The sequence below is a fragment of the Papio anubis genome, chromosome 9 (assembly GCF_008728515.1).
Source record: "Papio anubis isolate 15944 chromosome 9, Panubis1.0, whole genome shotgun sequence".
In the NCBI taxonomy this organism is placed as follows: domain Eukaryota; kingdom Metazoa; phylum Chordata; class Mammalia; order Primates; family Cercopithecidae; genus Papio; species Papio anubis.
This window is the reverse complement of record NC_044984.1, coordinates 61,804,581-61,829,916: the sequence shown is the minus strand read 5'-3', so window position 1 is coordinate 61,829,916 and position 25,336 is coordinate 61,804,581. Positions and strand designations below refer to the sequence as shown.

At 40.5% G+C, this 25,336-nt stretch overlaps 1 long non-coding RNA gene across 4 annotated transcripts in view; it reads right to left on the bottom strand.

Moving 5' to 3' along the window:
* Positions 1-25,336, bottom strand: part of LOC110740705 — a 259,524-nt gene that overhangs the window by 126,087 nt on the left and 108,101 nt on the right. For all 4 annotated transcript variants that reach the window (XR_002515681.2, XR_002515679.2, XR_002515682.2 and 1 more), the window contains exon 7: positions 22,692-22,756. This is a non-coding gene — a long non-coding RNA (uncharacterized LOC110740705). The remainder of the gene's footprint in view (positions 1-22,691; positions 22,757-25,336) is intronic.

Below are 25,336 nucleotides of genomic sequence, written 5' to 3'. Positions count from 1 at the left end.
CAAAAAGAGGCTTCAATTTTGTTACAATGCAGAGTTTGAAGGTAGGCACAATGCCACGCTTGAGTTGAGAAAGTGTGAAGGCTGTGGGGGCTACAATCTGAAGGGTTTGCTGGGAATGTGTGTAGGTGAAGACTGTATCTTAAATGCCTGGCAGTTCTTGGCAAGAGTCAAGCCAGCCCCATAAGAGGAGGATCCCTCTGGGACTCTCTCCAGCACAGTCTGAGGCAACAAGGCACACACTGTGGTCCTGGCTATTACACACTGGTAGAGTTTCCTTTACTTATCCCAGGGGGATGCAAAAGACCTCAGCAATCCTCAGGCACCTGCAGGCTACCAGTGTGCACATACACACACGTGTGCACATATACCAGCCCTTAGAGTGCACTGACTCAGGTTGGTAAAAGAAGTAATCCTTGCTCTCCTCTGTGCTGGGGACCTCTCCTCCCTTCTCACTGGGCCCACAGGTTGAAGAAATTATTATGCTTATTTTGATTTGGCTCATTTCTGGTGAGTCAGTCTTCTCTGGAAAGAAGTGCAGTTAATTTTCCCTTTAGAAATAGAACACTGGTCTTTAGTTACAGTGCTTTCACGCATGTCTCCAGAATGGACTTGCTTTCATAGTTGCAATACTTGGGGCCTCAGTTTCTTCATCTGTGGAATGGGATTGTAGTGACCTACTTACAGAATTGTTATGAAGACCAAATGAGAAGAAACAGTATATGTGATAGTGCTTTGGAAGATGAAATGGACTTAACATCAAATAACAGTCATTAATAAGATCTATTCATCAATAGCCAAGTTTACTCATTGATATCAGAAGAGGATTCTGAGAATGTGCTCTGTTAGCCATTTTCTAGCTGTGTGAACTTTTAAGCAAGTTAATTAACTTCTTAGAGGCTTAATTTTCTTATTTATGGAATTAGAAAAATAATACCTATTTTTACAAAGCTATTGCAGGAATTTTATTTTATTTTATTATCATCATCATCATCATCATTATTATTATTTCGAGACAGACTCTCACTCTGTCACCCAGGCTGGAGTGCAGTGGTACAATTTTGGCTCACTGCAACCTCTACCCTCCTAGGTTCAAATGATGCTTCTGCCTTAGCCTCCCGACTAGCTGGGAGTAGAAGCGTGCACCACCACGCCCAGTTAATTTTTGTATTTTTAGTAGAGATAGGGTTTTGCCATGTTGGCCAAGCTGGTCTTGAACTCCTGACCTCAGATGATCCACCCGCCTCAGCCTCCCAAAGTGCTGGGATTACAAGCATGAGCCACTGTGCTCAGCCTGTTGCAGGAATTTTAAATAACCCATATTACACTTAGCATAGTGCTGACACATAGTAGATGTTTTAAAATGGTAGTTATAGCTGTTGTGTTAACAAATGTTGCATACATTTGTAGAAATAGAATGTTTCTTTCTTTCCTAACTTGCTAAAGTGTTCTTTCTTGCTCAAGAACTAAATGCCTACCTCAGTTACTGTTAAGAGTGTGCATAGGTGTGGTTCACTAGACGGATGACCAGGGCATGACAATACATAAGCCATGGACTGAACTTTGAATGCATTGCTTGAATTCATATGAGGATTATTATTTCAATGCTCATTATTTCAATGCCCTTTTTTAGCTTCCGTTTATTCCTTTGCATTACTCAAAATGCCTTATTAAAAATGTAAAGGCATAAAAGAAAGCTAAAAAACAAAGCAAATCAAAGCAACTAAGTTTAACTGTTACGCAGTTCGATACATTTTCTATCAGTTTAGTTAAGGGTTGGCATATTTATTAACTAATGAGAATGGGAAAAAGAACATATTGAGGCCTAACAAGTAATAAATCATAACTTTCACATTTTAATTTAATATAATAAAAAATGAGATAGTGTTCAGAGCCACATTCTGGTCTGTTTAGAGAGGGAGAAAGGAGGAAAAGCAAGATGACGGAGTAAGAGTTTCCATCATTGCCCCTCCCAACCCATCCCCGCAAGTGCACTGAGTTAATAACTATCTACACGGAAAAAACACCTTCATGAGAACTAAAAATCAGGTGAGCACTCATAGTATCTGGTTTTGACTTCATATCACTGAAAGAGGCACTGAAGAGATAAAAAAAAAAAACAGTCCTGAATTGCTGACACCACCCTTACCCCACCCCTGGCTACGGCAGGGTGGTGTAGAGTGTCTCTGGGAGCTGGGGAAGGGAGAACACACAAATTGAGGCACTCAACTCAGGGCTGTTCTGTTAGAGCAAAAAGGAAAACCGGACCAAACTCAGCCTATGCCTGCCAATGGAGGGAGCATTCAAATCAGGCCTAGCAAGAGGGGAATCACTGATCCTAGCAGTCTGAACTGAGTGACTGCAAACCTCACCACAGAAGGCTACAGCAATCTCCAAGTAAACGTGAAAGGCAGTCTAGGCCATAAGGTCTGCAACTCTTAGGAGAGGCCTAATGCTGAACTAGGTCCGGAGACAGTGGACTCAGAGTGCATACTGAGACATCAGCTGGGGCAGCCAAGGGAGTGTGGGATCACCCCTCCCCTAATCCCATACTGCTCAGCTCGGGGCTCCAAAAGACACTCCTTCCTCTGCCTGAAGAGAAGAGAGGAAAGAGTAGGAGAGACAGTCTTGCATCTTAGACACCAGCACAGCTACAGCAGGATAGGGCACCAGACAGAGCTGTGAGGCCCCTGTTCCAGACTCTCGCTCCAGGAGAACATTTCTAGACACACCCTGGGTCAGAAGGGAACCTGCTGTCTTGAAGAAAAGACCCAGTCCTGGCAGCATCAATCACCTGCTAACTGAAGAGCCCTTGGACCCTGAACAACCAGTAGTGATACCCGAGTATTACATCGAGGGCATTGGATGAGTCTCTGAGACATGCTGGCTTAGCTCTGAGACAGCATGGTAACAGAGGGGTAGAGCACCAAGCAGGCCCTCAGGGTCCCTGATTCTAGGACTTGACCCTTTGCTGGCATTTTTGGACCTGTCCTGGGCCAGAGGGGAGCCCACTGCCCTGAAGGGTGAGTCACAGGCCAGGCAGCATTCACCACAAGCTGATTTAAGAGACTTTGGGCCTTAAGGGAACATGGGCAATAGTCTGGCAGTACTCTCCGTGGTTTGGGGTGGGGGTGACTATGGGATGAGGTCCTTCTGTCTGTGGAAAGGGAAGGGAAGAGTGGGAAGGACTACATCTTGTGGCTTGAGTGCCAGCTCAGCTGCAATATAATAGATTACCAGGTAGACTTCTAAAGTTTTTGACTCCAGTCCCTGACCCCTGGACAGTACCTCTGGACCCATCCAGGGCTTGGGGGACCTCACCACTCTACAGGGAAGGACACAGGCCTGGCTGGCTTTGCCGCTTGCTGATTATAGATCTCCAGGACCTTGAGCAAACAGAGGCAGTAGCCAGGTGTGGTTACAGCAGGGCTTGGGCAAGACCCAGTGCTATGCTGCCTTCAGGTCTCACCCAGTGCAGTCATAGTGGTTGTGGCCACAGGGGTCCTTGTATCACTCCACCCGCAGCTTTAGGTGGCTCAGAACAGAGAGAGATTCTGTTTGTTTGGGAGAAAGTAAGGGAAGAGGACAAGAGTCTGCCTGGTAATCCAGAAGATTCTCCCATATCTTGTCCAAGACCATCAAGGTGGTACTTCTACAAGTCTGCAAGAACCACAGTGTTACTGGGCTTGGGGTGTCACCTAAAGTACATACAGCTTAGATCACAACACCCAACTCCTCTCAAATACCTGGAAAGTCTTCCCAAGAAGGATTGTTTGCAAATAAGCCCAGACAGTGAAGGCTACTGTAAATACCTAACTCCTCAATGCCTAGATACCATAGAACATCTACTAGCATAAACACCGTCCAGGAAAACATGACCTCACCAAATGAACTAAATAAGGTGTTAGGGACCAATCCTGGAAAAACAGAGAGGAGAAACAGAGATAGTGATATTTCAGACAGAGAATTCAAAATAGTTGTGCTGGCCAGGTGTGGGGTCTCATGCCTATAATCTTAGCACTTTGGGAGGCTGAAGTGTTAGCATCACTTGAGCCCAGGAGTTTGAGGCCAGCCTGGTAAACATAGTGAAACCTCCATTTCTATATAATTAAAATTTTTTAAATAAAAAAGATTGCTATATTGAGGAAACTCAAAGAAATTCAACACAGAGAAGGAATTCAGGATTCTATCAGATAAATTTAACAAAGAGATTTAAATAATTAAAAAGAATCATGCAGAAATTCTGGAGCTGAAAAATGCAATGGGCATACTGAAGAATGCATCAGAGTTCTTTAATAGCAAAATGGATCAAGCAGAAGAAATAATTAGTGAGCTTAAAGACAGGCTATTTGAAAACAAAAAGAGGAGACAAAAGAAGAAAAGGATGAAAAGCAATGAAATGCACTGACATGATCTAAAAAATTGCCTCAGAAGAGCAAATTTAAGAGTTGTTGGCCTTAAACAGGAGGTAGAGAAAGAGACAGGGGTAGAAAGTTTATTCAAAGAGATAATGATAGAGAACTTTCCAAACCCAGGAAAAGATATAAACATCCAGTACAAGAGGGTTATAGAACACCAAGCAGATTTCACCCAAAGAAGACTACCTCAAGGCATTTAATAATCAAACTCCCAAAGGTTAAGGATAAAGAAAGGATCCTAAAAGCAGCAAGAGAATAGAAACAAAAAAATTACAATGGAGCTCTGATACATCTGGCAGCAGACTTTTCAGTGGAAATCTTACAGGCCAGGAGAGAGTAGCGTGACATATTTAAAGTGATGAAGGAAAAAACAACAACAACAAACTTTTACCCTGTAACAGTATATTTGGCAAAAATATCCTTCAAACATCAAAGAGAAATAGACTTTCCCAGACAACAGTTGAGGGATTTCATCAATACCAGATCTGTTCTACAAGAAATGCTAAAGGGAGTAAATCAGTCAGAAAGAAAAGGACATTGATGAGCAATAAATAATCACCTGAAGATACAAAACTCACTAGTAAGTACACAGAAAAATGAAGAATATTATAACACTAACTGTGGTATGTAAACTACTCTTATCCTAAGTAGAAAGACTACATGATGAGCCAATCAAAAATAATAACTACAACAACTTGTCAAGACAGAGTCAGTACAATTAGATACAAATAGAAACAACAAAAAGTTAAGTGGGGGGATGAAATTAAGGCGTGGAATTTTTATTAGTTTTCTTTTCACTTGTTTGTTTATGCAAATAGTGTTAAATTCTTATCAGGTTAAAATAATGAGTTATAAGACAGTACTTGCAAGCCTTATAGTAACCCCAAGTCAGAAAACACACCATGAACACACAAAAATTAAAAAGCAAGAAATTAAATCATATCACCAGAAAAAGCACTTTCACTAAAGGAAGACAGGAAGCAAAGAGAAAAGGAAGAGAAGACCACAATACAACAAGAAAACAAATAACAAAATGGCAGGAGTAAGTCCTTACTTATCATAGTAACATTGAGTGTAAATGGACTAAACTCTCCAATCAGAAGACAGACTGAAAAAATCAAGACTGATCTGTTGCCTACAAGAAACACACTTCACCTATAACTATGTACATAGACTGAAACTAAATGAATGGAAAATGTATTCCACACCAGTGGAAACCAAAAAAGAGCAGGAGCTGCTATACTCATACCAGGCAAAATAGATTTCAAGACAAAAACTAGAAAAAGAGACAAAGAAGGTCACTATATAATGATAAAGGGGTCAATTCAGCAAGAGGATAAAACAATTTTAAAAATATATGCACCCAACAATGGAGCACCCTGATATATTTAAAAAAAATAATATTAGAGCTAAAGAGAAATAGGCTAGAATACAATAATAGCTGGAGACTTCAATACCCCACTTTCAGCATTGGACACAGCTTCCAGACAAAAAAATCAACAAAGAAACATGTTACTTAATCTGCACTATAGAACAAATGGATCTAATAGATATTTACAGGAGTCGTCATCCAAGAGCTGTACAATACACATTCTTTTCCTCAGCACATGGATCATTCTCAGGAGTAGACCATATGTTACATCACAAGAAGTCTTAAAATATTCAAAAAAATGGAAATAATATCAAGCATCTTCTCTGACCACAATGGAATAAAATTGGAAATTAATAACAAGAGGAATTTTGGAAACTCTAAAAATACATAGAAATTAAACAATATGCTCCTGAATGACCAGGGATCAATGAAGAAATTAAGAAGAAAATTTAAAAATTTCTTGAAACAAATGATAATGGAAGCACAACATGCCTAGCCAGAGCAATCACACAATAGGAAGATATTAAAAGGCATCCAAATTGAGAAGAAAGAAATCAGTTTATCCTGGTTTGCAGATGATATGATCTTCTATTTGGAAAAACCTAAAGTCTCCACAAGAAAACTATTAGAACTGATAAACATTCAACGAAGTTGGAGGACACAAAATCAACATACAGAAATCAGTAGCATTTTATATACCAACAGTGAACAAGGTGAAAAATACTGTTTTAGTTCTTCCTGGTTTAGTCTTGGGAGGGTGTATATGTCCAGGAATGTATCCATTTCTTCTAGATTTTCTAGTTTATTTGCCTGGAGGTGTTTATAGTATTCTCTGATGGTAGTTTGTATTTCTGTGGGATTGGTGGTGATATCCCCTTCATCATTTTTCATTGTGTCTATTTGATTCTTCTCTCTTTTCTTCTTTATTAGTCTTGCTAGTGGTCTATCAATTTTGTTGATCTTTTCAAAAAACCAGTTCCTGGATTCATTGATTTTTTGAAGGGTTTTTTGTGTCTCTATCTCCTTCAGTTCTGCTCTGATCTTAGTTATTTCTTGCCTTCTGCTAGCTTTTGAATGTGTTTGCTCTTGCTTTTCTAGTTCTTTTAATTGTGATGTTAGGATGTCGATTTCAGATCTTTCCTGCTTTCTCTTGTGGGCATTTAGTGCTATAAATTTCCCTCTACACACCGCTTTCAATGTGTCCCAGAGATTCTGGTATGTTGTGTCTTTGTTCTCATTGGTTTCAAAGAACATCTTTATTTCTGCCTTCATTTTGTTATGTACCCAGTAGTTATTCAGGAGCAGCTTGTTCAGTTTCCATGTAGTTGAGTGGTTTTGAGGGCGTTTCTTAATCCTGAGTTCTAGTTTGATTGCACTGTTGTCTGAGAGACAGTTTGTTATAATTTTTGTTCTTTTACATTTGCTGAGGAGTGCTTTACTTCCAATTACGTGGTCAATTTTGGAATAAGTGCGATGTGGTGCTGAGGAGAATTTATATTCTGTTGATTTGGGATGGAGAGTTCTGTAGATGCCTATTAGGTCTGCTTGATGCAGAGCTGAGTTCAAGTCCTGGATATTCTTGTTAAATTTCTGTCTCGTTGATCTGTCTAATGTTGACAGTGGGGTGTTAAAGTCTCCCATTATTATTGTGTGGGAGTCTAAGTCTCTTTGTAGGTCTCTAAGGACTTGCTTTATGAATCTGGGTGCTCCTGCATTGGGTGCATATATATTTAGGATAGTTAGCTCTTCTTGTTGAATTGATCCCTTTACCATTATGTAATGGCCTTCTTTGTCTCTTGATCTTTGTTGGTTTAAAGTCTGTTTTATCAGAGACTAGGATTGCAACCCCTGCCTTTTTTGTTTTCCTATTTGCTTGGTAGATCTTCCTCCATCCCTTTATTTTGAGCCTATGTGTGTCTCTGCACATGAGATGGGTCTCTGAATACAGCACACTGATGGGTCTTGACTCTTTATCCAATTTGCCAGTCTGCATCTTTTAATTGGAGCATTTAGCCCATTTACATTTAAGGTTAATATTGTTATGTGTGAATTTGATCCTGTCATCATGATGCTAGCTGGTTATTTTGCTCGTTAATTGAAACAGTTTCTTCATAGCGTTGGTGGTCTTTACAATTTATCATGTGAACAGGCAACCTACAGAATGGGAGAAAATTTTTGCAATCTACTCATCTGACAAAGGGCTAATATCCAAAATCTATGAAGAACTCAAACAAACTTACAAGAAAAAAACAAACAACTCCATCAAAAAGTGGGCAAACGATATGAACAGACACTTCTCAAAAGACGACATTTATGCAGCCAACAGACACATGAAAAAATGCTCATCATCACTGGCCATCAGTGAAATGCAAATCAAAACCACAATGAGATACCATCTCACACCAGTTAGAATTGTGCTCATTAAAAAGTCAGGAAACAACAGGTGCTGGAGAGGATGTGGAGAAATAGGAACAATTTTACACTGTTGGTGGGACTGTAAACTAGTTCAACCATTGTGGAAGACAGTGTGGTGATTCCTCAAGGATCTAGAACTAGAAATACCATTTGACCCAGCCATCCCATTACTGGGTATATACTCAAAGGATTATAAATCATGCTGCTATAAAGACACATGCACATGTATGTTTATTGCGGCACTATTCACAATAGTAAAGACTTGGAACCAACCCAAATGTCCATCAGTGACAGACTGGATTAAGAAAATGTGGCACATACACACCATGGAATACTATGTGGCCATAAAAAAGGATGAGTTCACATCCTTTGTAGGGACATGGATATAGCTGGAAACCATCATTCTCAGCAAACTATCGCAAGGACAAAAAACCAAACACCACATGTTCTCACTCATAGGTGGGAATTGAACAATGAGAACACTTGGACACAGGAAGGGGAACATCACACACCGGGGCCTGTCATAGGATGGGGGGATGGGGGAGGGATAGCATTAGGAGATATACCTAATGTAAATGACGAGTTAATGGGTGCAGCACACCAACATGGCACATGTATACATATGTAACAAACCTGCATGCTGTGCAGAACTTAAAGTATAATAAAAAATATTTTTTAAAAGTAATCCCGTTTACAATAGCCACACATCAAATTAAATACCTAGGAATTAATCAAAGAAGTGAAAGAGCTCTATAATGACAAAGGTGCCAAGAACATACACTGGGGAAAAGATAGCCTCTTCAATAAATGGTGCTAGGAAAACTGGATATCCATAGCAGAAGAATGAAACTAGACCCCTATCTCTTACCATATACAAAAATCAAATTGAAATGGATTAAAGACTTGAATCTAGACCTCAAACTATGAAAATACTACAATAAAACATTGGGGAAAATCTCCAGGACGTTGGTCTGGGCAAAAATGTCTTGAGCAATATCCCACAAGCACAGGCAATAAAAGCAAAAATGGATGGATGAGATCACATCAAGTTAAAAAGCTTCTGCACAGCAACGGATAGTCAACAAAGTGAAGAGACAACCCACAGAATGGGAGAAAATATTTTCAAACTACCCATCTAACAAGGAATTAATAACTGGAATATATAAAGAGGTCAAACCACTCTATAGGAAAGAAACTAATAATTCAATTCAAAAATGGGCAAAATATTTGAATAGACATTTCTCAAAAGAAGACATACAAATGGCAAACAGGTATATGAAAAGATGCTCAGCATGATTGAAATCAGAGAAATGCAAATTGAAATTACAGTGAAATATCCTCTCATCCAGGTTAAAATGGCTTTCAGACAAAAGAAGCAATAAATGCTGGTGAGGATGTGGAGAAAAGGGAACTCTTGTATACCGTTGGTGAAAGTGTAGATTAGTACAATCCTTATGGAGAATGATTTGGAGATTCATTTAAAAACTAAAAATTGAACTACCATGTGATTCAGCAATCCCACTGCTGGGTATATACCAAAAGAAAGGAAATCAGTATATCCAAGAGATATTCACACTCCTATGTTTGTTGCAACACTGTTCACAATAGCTAAGATTTGAAAGCAACCTAAGTGGCCATCAACAGATGAGTGGATAAAGAAATGTGGTACTTATACACAATGGAGTACTATTCAGCCATAAAAGATCCAGTCATTTGCAATAACATGATGGAACTGGAGATCATTATGTTAAGTGAAATGGGACAGGCACAGAAAGACAAACATTGCATGTTCTCACTTATTTGTGGGATAAAAATAAAAAAAAATTGAACTCCTGAAGACGGAGGGTAGAAGGATGGTTACCAGAGGCTGGGAAGGGTAGTAGGGGGTTGTGGGGAAGGTGGAAACGATTAATGGGTACCAAAAAAAATGGAAAGAATGAATATGCCTCCTATTTGATAGCACAAAAGGGTGACTATAGTCAACAATAATTACATATTTTAAAATAAAGAGTGTAATTGGATTGTTTGTAACGCAAAGGATAAACACTTGAGGGGACGGATACCCCATTCTCCATGATGTGCTTATTTCACATGTCATTGCCTGTATCAAAACATTTTATGTACCCCATAAATATATACACCTACTATGTACCCACAAAAAGTAAAATGAAAAATTTTAACTTTTTAAAAAGTGGTGGGGAGAAGAGAGAGGTCAGGAAAAAAAATGGAAGATGTTAAGGGAAGTAAGGTAAAAGCAAAATCCCCATTATAAGAACTTGTAAAATATAGCCATATTACAGATTTTAACCACAAAAGCAAGAATAACTTCTCTTGGCACGCTCTCCACAGGAATAACTTGAGGCAGACATTTCCCAACTATACAGCTACACAAGTACCTAGATGAAAGGAGTTATGTACATAACTGCTGTCACCGAGTACCCAAAATAAGCTCAAGGATCCTGGAACCAGAGTCAGCCGTATCTGGGCTCATACTGCATTCAATTCTGTTCCTCAAAGAAAAGGGCTCTGGTGTTAACATTAATAGCAGAAGGAAAGGGGAGCAAGAATTAGAGTTGCAGTTGGGTTAACAAAAATTCTGCATGTCTCATCATTCTCTATAGTAAGGGTCTCTCTCTCTCTCTCTCTGTCACACACACATACACACACACAAAGGTAACACTCTTGATAAGATTGCAGGATTGTCCTACTTATGTGCCATTTTTGTAAGCCCAGGTAACATAGCAACATAGGGACAGAACTTGTTGGACAGTTGGTCATCAGCTATAATTTTATCAAAGGGTGAGGTGCTATCAAGCTTTGTCCTAGAACCTAGCAACCCAATGCTCAGCTCAAGTGTTTCTATTTTAATAACACTGAATAGAGCTTTCTTACTTGACACATTGCAAACAAACACATTGAAAAGACAAAACAAACAAACAAACAAAAATCACTGGAGAGACTACAAATAGATTTCACCTCCCAGGCCAACCCTGATCACTCTGAATCTTGTGTTGAGAATGGTTCTGAGACCATTTCCAAGTTTAGAAGTGGTGTGATCTACAAGAAATGCCTATAGAGGGCCCTGAAAGCAGGAGCAGCAGGACACAGACCATGTATCTGTCATCTTTAAGCTACAGATGTATTAAATAGACACACATAAAACACACACAAAATCACAAAAGCGTAACATCAGTGTTACTGTCACCTAAGAATGGATGCCATCTCTAGTATGTTGTTCTTTGGTTGTCAGTTGCTCCTTGAACCACACACCTGCCCTGCATCCAGAAAGGTATTGCCTATAGGATTCTCTCACAGTAGGCCTGCATTAATTTGTTTCTGTACTATCTGGTTTGGCTAATGTTGCTATACGTTTTTTTAAATATCTGGGGTCTTTGTATTTGTATAATCTTGCCTGAATTATAACTGCTGGGTTGGAGAAACATCTCTGGCTAACTAGAACAACCAATAACTTGTTTAAAATGTTCACATGCTTTGCATTTATCTTTCATTTACCATCACTTGGCTCAGTTTATTCTATGCAATCTTAACCCACTAAGCTATGCCAACTTGTGCCCATTCCTGTGCTTGCTGTGTATGCATCCATTTCTCAAGGTAGCAGTTTGGCACCTGCCTCCTTAAAATAAGTACAAGGTCTCAGAGTCCTTTAAGATCACAAACTTGCGCAGACAACTGCCAAGTCATTGACCTTTCTAACTTTGGAACATTGGCCACCTGGCTGTGATAATCACAGCAGCCATACAGGCCACTGATTCCTCTCTGTGTCTTACTGTTCCAGCTCTGCCTCTGAGGAGGGGCCACCCCATAATGTGGGGCAGGGAAAGTGAACTTCTAGACAAATGGCCAATAGATGTCCTTAATAAACTGACCCATTTCAAAGCTTTCCCCTCTTAATTAAAATTATAGCGACTTCTGCAGAAAACCCCCCTTTGGACCTTCAAGTTCTTTTTAGGTTCTTGCTTTCCTTTGGGTGGATAATGGACTACAGCTTCAACTTCCCTTTAGGGCTCTCACAAGTGAAAGGAGACAAAAAGGAGACAGGAAAGGAATTTGACAGGTGGTGAAAATGCCTCCCCTTGTGCCAAAATCATGCCTGCCTTCATCTACTGTGCCTCTGGTCTCAGGCACCAACCATATCCTGCCCTGCACACATAGGAGGCCCGGAGCGGGCAGAAAGCCTTCATAACAGCAGGCAGAAAGCAGATGGAGCTGCCCCTTTATATAGGTATAGTTACTTAGGTACTCTCTTTCAGCCTGTTTCTGGGTGTTCTATTAGAAAAAGAAAATGACAGCAACCATGTGATGAGCCATCACTGCTATCACAAGGCAAATAATTCAGAGAACTTTATGAACACAAAATCGATTATCAAGTAAAACTTAAGAATACAACTAATACATCCCTAGCCATTTAGTGGGTATCCTAGAAGGCAGCTCCTGGACTCTCACATAAGAGATTGACAAGCCATAGTTGGAGTTGAGAGATTAACCATCTCTCAACTAATCTCATACATAATCAGCTAATCTCATACATTAAAAAAAAGTATGTTTCTTATGTTAAATAACTTGTTTTATTGCCTGTCGTGGGGGAAAAATAATATTTTGTGTTTCTTTCATTTTTTAGCCACTTTTGATAAGTACACAGTCTTAAATTCCCATGATTGGGTTAAACCATTATAAATAGGCCTCAGAAAATCCACTCTGACTTTTAGATCCCAGCACTTACATTCAGAAATTTCCTTTCTCCTTTCTGAAATGCTTTTTAAAAATTGCTTTTTCAGTTTGAGTTAGAGTTTCTCTTTTACATAATTTCTAGGACAAGTGATGGAATGTTTGTAAGAAAAAGAAGAATGCAAGATTGTTTTGTCAAACTGAACAGAAGCCCTAGAATAAATACCTACTGGTGACCTTAGAGCCAGTCAATAATCCCAGGCACTAGGGAGGAGCAAATACAAATGTGATAATCTTAGAAAATGTTATTCTAAAAACTGGTCTATTTAAATTTGTTTGCAGTATGCTTATTCGTGCTTAGGTCATGCATCTTATTCAAGTCACAAGCAAATAAATACATAACGCTCATCAGATCTCCAAGAGATGGGTCTGTGTAGCACTTGCCCTCTCAGAGGAGGTAGCTGTAGGCTTGTTGGAAGAATAATTTGCCTTAAATTATGCAAATAGTTGATTGAACACATTGTTCCTATGAGAAGAAATAAAATAAAAATATCCCTTATTGTAACCTGGTTCTAACGAGCCTTAACCTTTAAGGGAAGAGTGTTATCTGCAAAAGACACAACTATCAAACCAGAATTCATATCCTGAAACTTGAATTTTAATAAAAAGGGAGTATGCCACTTCTCTAAATTGGGAATGAACATGAGTTTTCTTTTTCCTTTTTTTTTTTTTTTTTTTTTTTTTTGAGACAGGGTCTCACTCTGTCATCCATGCTGGAGGGCAGTGGTGTGATCTTGGCTTACTGCAACCCCCACCTCCCGGGTTCAAGTGATTCTCAAGCCTCAGCCTCCCAAGTAGCTGGGATGACAGGTGTGTGCCACCATACCTGGCTAATTTTTGTATTTTTTGTAGAGACAGGGTTTCGCCATGTTGACCAGGCTTGTCTCAAACTCCTGACCACCTCAAGTGATCCGCCTGCCTTGGCCTCCCAAAGTGCTGGAATTACAGGCATAAGCCACTGCGCCCAGCCCATGATATTTCTTTATAGGGAGTACACTTTTACTGCTTCTGTTTGATAATCGTCTAGGAAACTCTGCAGTTGACATTCTCATGCATGGACTGTGTGCAGAGGTAAAATTCCATCCTTTATTCCTGAACCCAAGGTCGCAGTGACAGCATTTAATCCTTCTGAGTGTTTGGCACTAGGTTGTTGATTTATTTGGCTTAAGCTGTGTTTGTGTGTGTGACAGCTGAATGCATAGATTGTAAGCTCCCTACAGGCGAAATATAATTCACATTGTACAATTCAGAGGTGTTTATTATTTTTGATAATGATAATTATACATCTTCAATATTCTACCAAGTACTTCCATCAAAAGCTTTGGAAGAGTTGTCATAATATGGTATTAAATCTTCAAAAGACTTGGCTTTCTTTTCATTTCAACAAATATTACTAGAAAAATCCTCAAGGCTGGACAATGGGACAAGCCCCCAATTTAGTAATAATAACAGGAAAATATTTATTGGGGATGATATAAAATAACTTCCATAGGCCCATTATAGTAAAGAGCCCAAGGCTGGTATGAAGAAAGCACGAATAGAGTTTTGCAATGAAACTAAACTACAGATAAAACTCCAGGTTGTAATATAAACATTCTTTCTTGTATCTGAAATGAGGGTAAGATTAAAGAAAGGCTGGGCATTGAGTTTCTGTTCTTCTTTAGCATACTCCAGTATAAGGCAAGAAACATTTACATACATATGCAAAAAAGGGAAGGGGATTCTAACTGCAGACTCCCTGGCATCTAAGTCTCAGATATTGTTGGATCAATAGGAACCCATCGATACCATCAGACCTATGAGCATAGATGTTATTGCTTCCAAGACCTACCGATGTCACAGCTTGTGAGGTGTGTGACTGTGCACTTTCTAAGTACAGGCTGCCCTCTTACTGCCATCTTACCCAACCAGGCTCATTGGTAAGATGGCAAACACAGGAGGCCAATAAATCTCTGCAAAATAAGATCTAGATTTTTATCTCATCTGTCCTTTGACTCTGCGTGACTTGAAGAAACTGGGTAGTATATTCTGTTGGGAAGTTTTCCAGATAGGAAGAACAAGCCAAGCAAAATAAATATTGACCTTCCTTTCAAGAACCTTTTTTTTTTTTTTTAAGTATTCACTTGAAAAAACACCAAGGCATCCTTCCTCTACTCTCTCCATTCCTACTCCAACCACAGCAATTGCCTCTCTACAGAAATAACCCTTAAGAAGTGGTTGGGAAATGAATGTGACGCCTGCCATCCTGGGCTGGTGCTCACTCACTCCCCATAGTCTGGAAAGTCTTGGTCCTCATAAATTTCATGTGCTGTGTCCTTGCCGCCATGCCAATGTTCTATTTTAAAATCTACCACTCTGTCCCTACGTAATAAAGAGTCATTAATTATCCCATGTTCACACTAGTTATCATTACTGGGGTCTGACTTTCAAGTCTGACTTAGCATTTCATCTAGTAACAGCATTTTAGGTATTAAACTTTCTTAGATTTACATTCAAATGGCAATATTACCATGTACTCAAAATGCAATGCAAGTGAAGTCCAACTTTTAACAAATAATACTCACTGTTACTTAGAAAATCAAGAAATAAACATTTTAACAGCTGAAATTTTGTCTGTTACAGCTTTTTTAGTAGAAAAAAAACTGTCTATTAAAAAATAAATATTTTAATTTTTATTTTGAAAAAATAATGCTGTTAATGCTAGAAAGGATGTAAAAGTTGCAGAACGCTTTTATAATTATACAACCCTTTGATTTCTTAGATGTGAAAACTTTCATAGTAATAATACATTATTTAATAAAAATAGAAAACCCAAATCCCTATACACTGTTATCAATGAGCCTGTGATTCTTGTGTGAATGAGTGAAAACCACTCTGTATTTGGAGATCTTTCTGCCAGGGATGCTTATTTCTCTTCTCATCTGAGGTCTGGTCATTGACGGAATAGATGGAGACTGCCCCACTATGGCCACAGGGTAGGATTCCTCTGCAGAATAAAGAGAACTTGTGGACCTGAAGAAAAGGGTTCCTCCTAGATCAAGCCTCACTGGAAAATTCCACTTTAATCCATGATCAGAGGGAAAAACTGGAGCCAGCCCTGTCTGAAAGTCTAGCAGTTCCTAACCAGTGCTGAGCCTGTGCAACTCACAGTCTAGTAGGAGGTTGCTGCGGCATCAGCTGACAAGTCGAGTCTTGCTTAAAACAAATTCTGTCTAAGCCATGGTGATTTCTTGGTTCTTCCAGGACTTGGGGAGGACTTCAGAGAAAAGGCAAAAATACCAAGCATGAAATTATTCTGAAGACATGGAATGCATGGAGAAAGAGTCCCTACTGCCCACTCCCGAAGCAGGAACTCTTGGCTTTTCAATTTCGTATTCTCCATCCAAAGAAATTCCCAAGGAGGCACCACACTCCCAGTTTTCCCTTTTTCCTTGCATTCCCAACAGCTACACAGAACTAAGAAAAGGCTCTCATTGTGAAGGTGGAAGAGAAGATCTTGAAATACTCACTATCGTGTTTTCTTTCTTTTCAGCACTTCCTGCCCTTTCCCCTAGTGGGCAGAAGGATCCACTTGGTCTGAAGAAGAATTAGAGTTGTTATGACTGGAAGGCCGAGGGAAAGGAAAAGTTATTGTTCTGAAGTTTTGTTTCCACCCAGGCTCAGGACGAAAGGCAGATCAGACAGTTTCTGCTCAAAGATTTGTGGGCGGCCACTACCAGGAGGCCTGCTGTGAGTCTGGCTGGCTCCTGTCACGAGCACACGACTCTGCCCCCTCACTCATTTTTTTCCTTAGGGCTGGGCAGGAACCTCCCATGACCCATTCCCACATTGCCGCAGATGGTCCTCCATGACTCCAGAATGTGCTGAGCCCATCTGATTGTCCCTTGTGGATGGCCTTTGTGTCAATAATCTGTGACCCTTACAAAACCTACCTCCCACCCCTGGAAAGAGAAGACCGAATCCTTGACCCCAGACAGTGGTCTTAGTGAGGGAAGAGATCCAGCAACACTTGGTGAGTGGGGCTGGCAGACTGGGGGTGGGAGAACTTACCTCCTAACCCAGCAAACAGTGGTGTTTCTGAGAAAGACATTTTGAAACAACAAAAAATGTTTGTGACACCTGCCTTTCTAAATACCTAAGGATTCTGTGAAGATGCTTGCTATGTTGATTGTGATCCAGGGGTAAGAGCTGTGTTTATTGCTGGCCTCCATTAACTGGCCTGTGCCAGGCCAGCACTGCATACTTCTAAAAACAGTTCATTTAATCTTCACAACAGCCCAGTGGGGGGTAGATAGTATTTTATGGATGAGGAAACAGACTCCAGTGCTTCTGATCTTAACCACTAGGCTACATTACCTCCCAACAAGACTGGATGATAGAGTAAGGATGATACATTTCTTCAAATATTCGATTTCCTAAAATAGATCTATTTTATGATAGATTCTGTTTTAAATAAACATAAAATGCTACATTTTCAGTTGGCAGTGGCAAGAGAATGGCAAGGGAGATAGATTCTTCATTAGTATTCAAGTTCTCACCTTTCCAGGAGAATTTGCTGAGGAATTCCCTTTACATACCATAAAATGGGTAGTTCTCTGTGGGACCACTTCAACACATTTGGTACCACAGAACGAATGGGGAAATAAACTGACTAGGTCTTAAGGCTGATTTTAGGAGATTTGAGGTATTTTCAAATTAGGTCCTTCAATTCCTTTTTTTCTCTCTCTCTCTTCTGTATGTAAAGCAACATATTTCTGCACCATTTAAGAGAAAAGAAAATGAGTCAGTGTGAGCTGCCAACAGCTGGCTGACAACCTTGAGCACTGGGTGGGTTGGAAACCGTCCAGACTTTGCATAAGGAGTTCATTTTGGGTTAGTTTTAAAAAAGGTGGGGGGAAGGAGTTGGCCCAGATCCTGTTCTACAAATTCAGGAACAAGGAGTTGAGATTCCCTTCAGAAACTGCTGGAGGGTGGCTCTGCAGGTCCGTTTGCCAAACACTATTTGACATCTGCTTGTTTCCCTGCCTGATACAAGAAGAACCGTTAACTGTCCAGGTTTTTCCTCTGACAAGCCAAGGATTCAATGCAGCAGTTGAACCATGTGAAGGTTAATTCCCTCTTTTCTCTATATCCCTTTTAGAAAGATGTATTATTTCTACAGACTTCAGATTTTTTTAAGCTTCTTTGTCTTCTTCCTCTTGAATCTTATTCACCCTCACTTTGGGTTTAGCTTATTAGGCTGAGGCTAATTTCAGTAGCATAATAAAAAACTTCACATTCGTTAAAGAATTAAATCCCCTTAGTTCTCTAATGTGTCTCACCTTTTCAAAGTAGTAAAAATGTCATGTTTCAAACAGTAATAGCCATTTTTAGTTTCAAAGTAATAAGTGGTCAATGTAAAAAAGATTAGACAATGCAGAAAGGCATAAAGAAAAGAGTAAAAATCAACTGAAATCCAACCACTGGAGAAAACTAATCACCATTAACATTTAAATATATATGCTTGCCATCTTATTTTCTTTTATTTTTCTTACAAAGGTAGTTATAAGTTATTTGGTAATCTGATTATTTTTACATATACATTGGACATATTTCCATGGGAATACAACAGATCACTATCACTGTTTTTAAGAGGTACACAGTACTTCCATGTATAAATGTTCGTTGACTCATATTAATAGACATTTTTGCTAATACAAATCATGCTGCAATGAACTCCCCTGTACATACATCCTTGCCCACTTGTCCAATTACAGCAGGTACTCACTTAATGTCCCCTATAGGTTCTTGGAAATTGTGACTTTAACGGAAACAACTTTAAGCAAAACAACACATAAGGAAACCAATTTTACCAAAGGCTAATTGATATGAACAAGAGTTAAGTTCCTACAGCATATTTCTGGTCACTAAAATATCAAACTTCTAAATAAAGACCCCGAACACTTGTAATATTAAACATTAAAATAAATGTGAGCTATACATACATTTTTAAAAGATTAATAAAAACAAGTCAGGTCATTTTTTACCCAATTATTCCAGTTTAGGGTCTTGGGTGACCAGAGCCTGTCCCAGCAGCTCAGGGCACAAGGTGGGAACTAACTCTGGACAGGACGTCATCCTATCGCAGGGTCACTCACACGCTCACACACACCCACTCAGACTGGGCCATTGAGACAGGCCAGTTCATCTACCATGCACAGCCTCGGGATATGTGAGGCAACGGGAGAACATGGACAGAACCCACACAGACATGGGGAGAACATGCATACTTCACGCAGACAGTGGCCCCGGCAGGGAATCAATATTTTTTCTTGTCAATGTTGCAAGAAAATGATGTTGAATGACAGACACAACATTATTCTAGGACCTACTGTATTTCTTTATAAGTGCCTCTGAACAAACTTTGCTAGATCAAGTTATACACATATTTTTTAAGACCTCTGATACATAGTGCCAAATTGCCCTCCCATAGAAAAGCTGTACTTGTTAGTCAATGTCACTGATTTTGTAAGAGTGTGGTTTTTCCCTCCTACTCTTACAAATACTGGGTATAAGCCCTTTTACCTAATTGAAAGATAAAAATTGGTACCTCCATATTTCACTTTCCTTCTTTAATAACAAGGTTGAATTGTTTCTGTATGCTTACAGCTATTTATATTTTTTCTTTTTTGAACTGTCTGTTTTTTCTTGCGTCCATTTTTCTATTGGGATTTTTCATATTTTCCTTCCTGATTTGTAGGAACACATTACATACAAAGGTGAGATCTTCTGGGCTGTATTTCAGAAGCTTGATTGTCCCATGAGATGTTAATAGGTGAACTGAGGGAAAAAAAGACTTCCATGGTCAGATTTAACACATCATTTACTAAACTTCATTGACCATGAGGACTTTTTTCTTTTCCTCACAGAACACGCATTGGCATGGTTCAGGACACTGGTGTTCTGAGAACTAACATTTGAGAAATTGTTCTGTAAAGGATACTAATGCTTTATCTGTTACATATGTGGCGTGATTCCCCCTCCTCTGCCAATCATTTGTCCTTTCCTCTACATGTTTTTTCCAAATAGCTTTTAATTCGTGTATTCAAATCTCTCAATATTTTCTTTAGTGGTAATACAGAAGTAGGAACCCTGAAGTCATACTCGTTTGCTTTGAATCCTGGCACTACCACTTGTTGGGACCTTTGGAAAATTACCCTCTCTGTGCCTCAATTTTACCATCTAGAAAATGAGAAAAACTAATGTTACCAAATAAAGTGGTTGTGAGGATTAAATTACTTGACACAAGTAAAGCATAAAGTATTAGATGTTGTTGATGATGATGGTGGTGGTTTACTTTTTGGATCATTTAGAAAGTCTCTCTCCTTCTCTGTTGTAAAAGAAAAAAAAATGCCCATATTTTATTGTCATATTTTATGGAAGTTAATTTTGATATGAGCTATGGACTAAATAATTTTCTCTTTTCCCCAGTGCTTAGATTCTTCCATTGCAGTTAATTGATTAATGCTCTCCTCATCATATACTATACTTTCTTTTTCTGAGTCTTTCTCTTCTGCTCAGTCTTTTCTGATACCAAGGCCCCTTCTTTCCTATTCCTTTTCAGAACATTCACAGCTACATTTGCCTAAATCAAGGGCACATGTTGGATTCTCTCCGGGAGTTGCCCCAAGAGACCCTTGGTAGTGGAGAGGGGCCTGCAGGGTGGGATCCAGGTGTCTCTGATACAGGTGAGAAATGTGGATCCTACAGACTGTGAATTTTAACTGACAGTGTGCCCTGTTCATCCTCACGTGCTGCTGAGGCCTGATGTTGAGGGACAGCCTGGGGACTCTCTAAGGAACATTTAAACTCCAGTGTTGTTCATCAAATCACAGAAAAGGTGAGATCCTCATACTCTACCTGGTCCCTCCCCTTTCTGCTGCACCAGTCAAAATGACCTCTAAATGACCAGAAAAGACTTGATTAGGGGCAGAGGAGATTCTAACCTGACACATCCTAAGCTATGGAAAGAGAGCCAACTGGTCTCAGTTGATAGGAAGATTTGATACTAGGAGGCTCCATGAAGGTGATACTGGAGCACCATTGAGGATGTTTCACTCTGAGCTGAGAGTCCTTGGGTTGCCTGCCAGGCCCAGCACAGCCTTCTTTTCTGCACCACATCATCTCTTGCTCACTTGGTTCCAACCACACTGACCTCTTTGTTGTTCCTCAAACATGCTCCCACTTTAGGGCATTTGCACGTGGTTTTTCCTCTAGAATGTTCCTCCCCTCCCTCTGACACCCACATAGCTTGTTCCCATGGAACTTTAAGGCTTTTGTTCCAATGTCACCTTGTCAGTGACGCCATCCCTGACCACTCTATTGAAAGCTGTGCCTGGAGATCCTCAACCTTTCTTGCCCTGTTTTTCTCCACAGTGCCAGTCACTGTCTGACCATCTATTTCCTCATTGTATTGTTGATTGTCTCTCTCCCGTAGAATGTGAGCTTCGAAGAGTCTACCTTCTGTTTGGTTTCCTGCTGTACTCTCAACAGCTAGAACAGAGACTGGCATATATAGGACTCCACTATTGTTTGTAGATGGAAGAGAAAATGAGTGTATCAGTCAGGCAAAGTCACTTGCATAATACTTCATGATGTGTCCAGGCCCAGTGACAATAGCATGTTTTCTGAGAATGTAGGATGACTTAAAGGACTCTGGATTTTTTTTTTTTTTGAGACGGAGTCTTGCTCTGTCACCCAGGCTGGAGTGCAGTGGCGCGATCTTGGCTCACTGCAAGCTCCGCCTCCCGGGTTCACACCATCCTCCTACCTCAGCCTCCCGAGTAGCTGGGACTACAGGTGCCCGCCACCAGGCCGAGCTAATTCTTTGTATTTTTAGTAGAGACGGGGTTTCACTGTGTTAGCCAGGATGGTCTTGATCTCCTGACCTCGTGATCCGCCCACCTCGGCCTCCCAAAGTGCTGGGATTACAGGCATGAGCCACCGCGCCCGGCCTGGACTCTGGATTTTCAAGCTAGCCTCTACAAATAAGATATCTCTAAAGTGGGGAGAAAGGCTGCTGATATGGTTTGGCTGTGTTCCCATCCAAATCTCATCTTGAATTGTAGCTCCCATAATTCCCACGTGTCATGGGAGGGACCCAATGGGAGGTAACGGAATCATGGGGGTGGGGTTTTCCTGTGATGTTCTCATGATAGTGAGTAAGTCTCACGAGATCTGATGGTTTTATAAAGGGCAGTTCCCCTGTACACACTCTCTTGCCTGCTGCTGTTTAAGATGTCCCTTTGCTCTTCCTTCCTCCATCTTCTGCCATGATTGTGAGGCCTCCCCAACCATGTGGAACTGTAAGTCCATTAAACCTCTCTCCTTTATAAATTACCCAGTCTCAATTATGTCTTTATTAGCAGCATGAGAATAGACTAATAGAGCCGCATCTCTCAAAAGCGAGAACAGACATATGTCTGCGGTAACATCTTTTATTTGATGCCCTAGCTTCATTCTTGGGCTGCCACAGAGCCACTCAAAATGAAATTCAAATTCAAACAACAGTGAGATACCACCACACACCCACCAGTATGGCTACAATAAAAATGCAGAAAATACCAAGTGTGGGAGAGGATGGGGAGGAACTGAAACTCTCATACACTTTGAAAAACTATTTGGCAGTATCTTCCAAAGCTGCATGTGCACATATCATGACCCAGCATTTTCACTTCTGCATATCACCCAACAGAAACACCTACCTATGTCCAGCCAGAAGACAGGCAGGCACAACGTTCACAACAGCACTGTTTGTAAGGGCCAAAATCTGGAGCAAAAAATGGAGAAAAATAGTAAAAATGGATGTGGTATATCCACACATATACTACACAATATATGAAATGCATGATCTATGACCACGTGCAATGATATAGATGAACTGAACAAACATAATGTTGCACCAAAGTCAGACACAAAATTGTATAAACTATGAATACGCTTCCATCAGTATAAGATCTATAAACAGGCAAAGCTATCCATGCTGCTGGAAATCCAGAGTGACTAGAAAGGAGGATTAAGGAAGCTTTGGGATGCTGGTAATATTCTGCTTCTTTACCTGGGTTCTGGTTACACAGGAATATTTAGTTTTTGACGACCCATCAAGTTGTACACGTATATGTGAAAATCTCTGTCTATAAAAATGTTTTGAAAACTAGGTCCATATATCAGAACCACCAACTGGAGTTGCAGGCCACACATTTGCTAAAGCTGCTTGTTACAAAAAGCTGAAACTATTCCAGGATGCACTGCTCCAGCACTTGGGGTGGAGGTGGGGGGAGAGGAGGAGGTAGGGGGTGGGGAGGGAACTTTCTGACTCTGGCTGGGTCACACCTCTGAGATGCTGCAAGAACAAAGAACGATAGGGGCCAGGTGTAGATGGGAGAAGGTGACTGGTAGACAGCCTCGGGCTTTCTGAGGTATCTGAGGTCTTTGATGGCCTCAAGGCAAACACTGCCTCCTGTCAGGCTCAGAACAGTAAAGACTCTCCAGCCAGCCTTCCTGAGTGCCAACAACCACAGGACTATGCAGGTCTAATTTCTAACCAGACATGAAGGGAAGGAGAATGATCTCTGCTGATAAACCGAGTCTGGAAACTTTGTTACAGAATGCAGTAGAAAAAAAGACAGGAGAGAGGGAAAAACATGTGAAGTGGTTCTTAAGTAATTTCTAAGAAGGAAGCTGCAGCAGGAACTCTGGCTACATACCAGAGATCGCCCTTTTATTTCTTTCACTTAATAACATTAAACAGGAAAAGAAGGAATGGAAATTCAGGAACTTTAAGGTCCCACTAGGACCAGTGTAGAGGAGGATTCATCCTGCACCAGACCTATAGGCATGGACTATACCATGCCCATGGTGCCAAATAAGCTTTAAGGATCACACTTGCTAGCATTGGAGAGGTTAGGGGGTCAGGGAGAGGTGGTACCTAAAGAAGGAAAAAGACGACTATCTGTGTTAGACCACTCTTGCATTGTTATAAAGAAATACCTGAGACTGGTGATTTATTTTTTTTTAAAAAAAAAGAGGTTTAATTGGCTCACGGTTCTGCAGGCTTTACAGGAAGCATGGTTCTGGCATCTGCTCAGCTTCTAAGAGATTTCAGGAAACTTAAATCATGACGGATGGTGAAGGGGGAGCAGGCACATCACGTGGCAAAAGCAGGAGCAAGAGAGACAGAGGGTGTGGGGAGGGGAAGTACCACATATTTCTAAACAATCAGATCTCATGAGAAGTCACTCACTATGGTAAAGACAGCAACATGCCATGAAGAATCCACTCACATGACCCAAACACGTCCCACCAGGCCCCACCTGCAGCACTAGGGATACAATTCAACATGAGATTTGGGCAGGGACAAGCATTCAAACTATATCACCATCCCGTAACATCCTATGGTTGTGGAAGGGAAGGGAATGGGCAAAATCGGTGGTTGAATTTTGTTGACAACCAAAACTTGGTGGACAACCCCTTTTTGGTATCCCAGTGGTAGAAGCCATTTGGAGAAGGTTGGGAAGTTGAATCAGCCCAGGATTTGTGTGCTCTCCAGCCTTCCAGGAACAAGATCATGCTGGACAAAAACTTCAGACCTCCACCCACAGGATCTAGAAAGCCCAGGATGGAAGAAGCCACAAGGAAAGGAGATACTTAGAGCTCAGTGGTGCTGGTTAGGGAGTCTTTAAGGACACTCGAGAGCCAGCATCTGTGCCCTCATCCTGGCTTCAGATTCTGTGGCCTAAGTGCTAAAACCTCCCGCCCACTCCTACAGATGTGAATCAGAGTCAGGGAAAAACTGGAGGTGGGTGGTGGGAGTCAGAGAAGAGAAGAGCACACCAAACCCAGGGTATTTGTGAGAGGGAGTTGGATCCATAGGGCCTGCTCTGCATCTGCAAGTCCAGATGCAATTGCAACATACTTGGGCAGTTAGCATCGCTACCTGTGTGCAGAAGGCTGCACAAACAGGAAGAGGAAATATTCAAGCACTGGCTCATTCATTTTAACTCTAGAGAGTGTCTAAAACAGATCCCCAAGAGCACGGAAAGTTTCAGATTTGTAGCCAAGCAGATAAAGATGTGGCTAAGGAGGGTATTCTAAGCCAGATGCCAAGTGTATGCCCTCTGTGAGTGCAATGTGCATTGCCCATGGGCCTAGAGCGTTCTAGAATAGATATGCAAAATACATGACCACTTAGGGAAAGTTGAGATGAGTCACTCTTTGAAGTGTAACCATTTAAAACATCACACTTAGTATCTTTGAGCCCCATAGCACATGCACTGTGAAGAATAAAAATTCAGATAAAATTTAGACTTGCATGAACAATTGTTTTTTTTTAAATAGACACCAAAGGAAA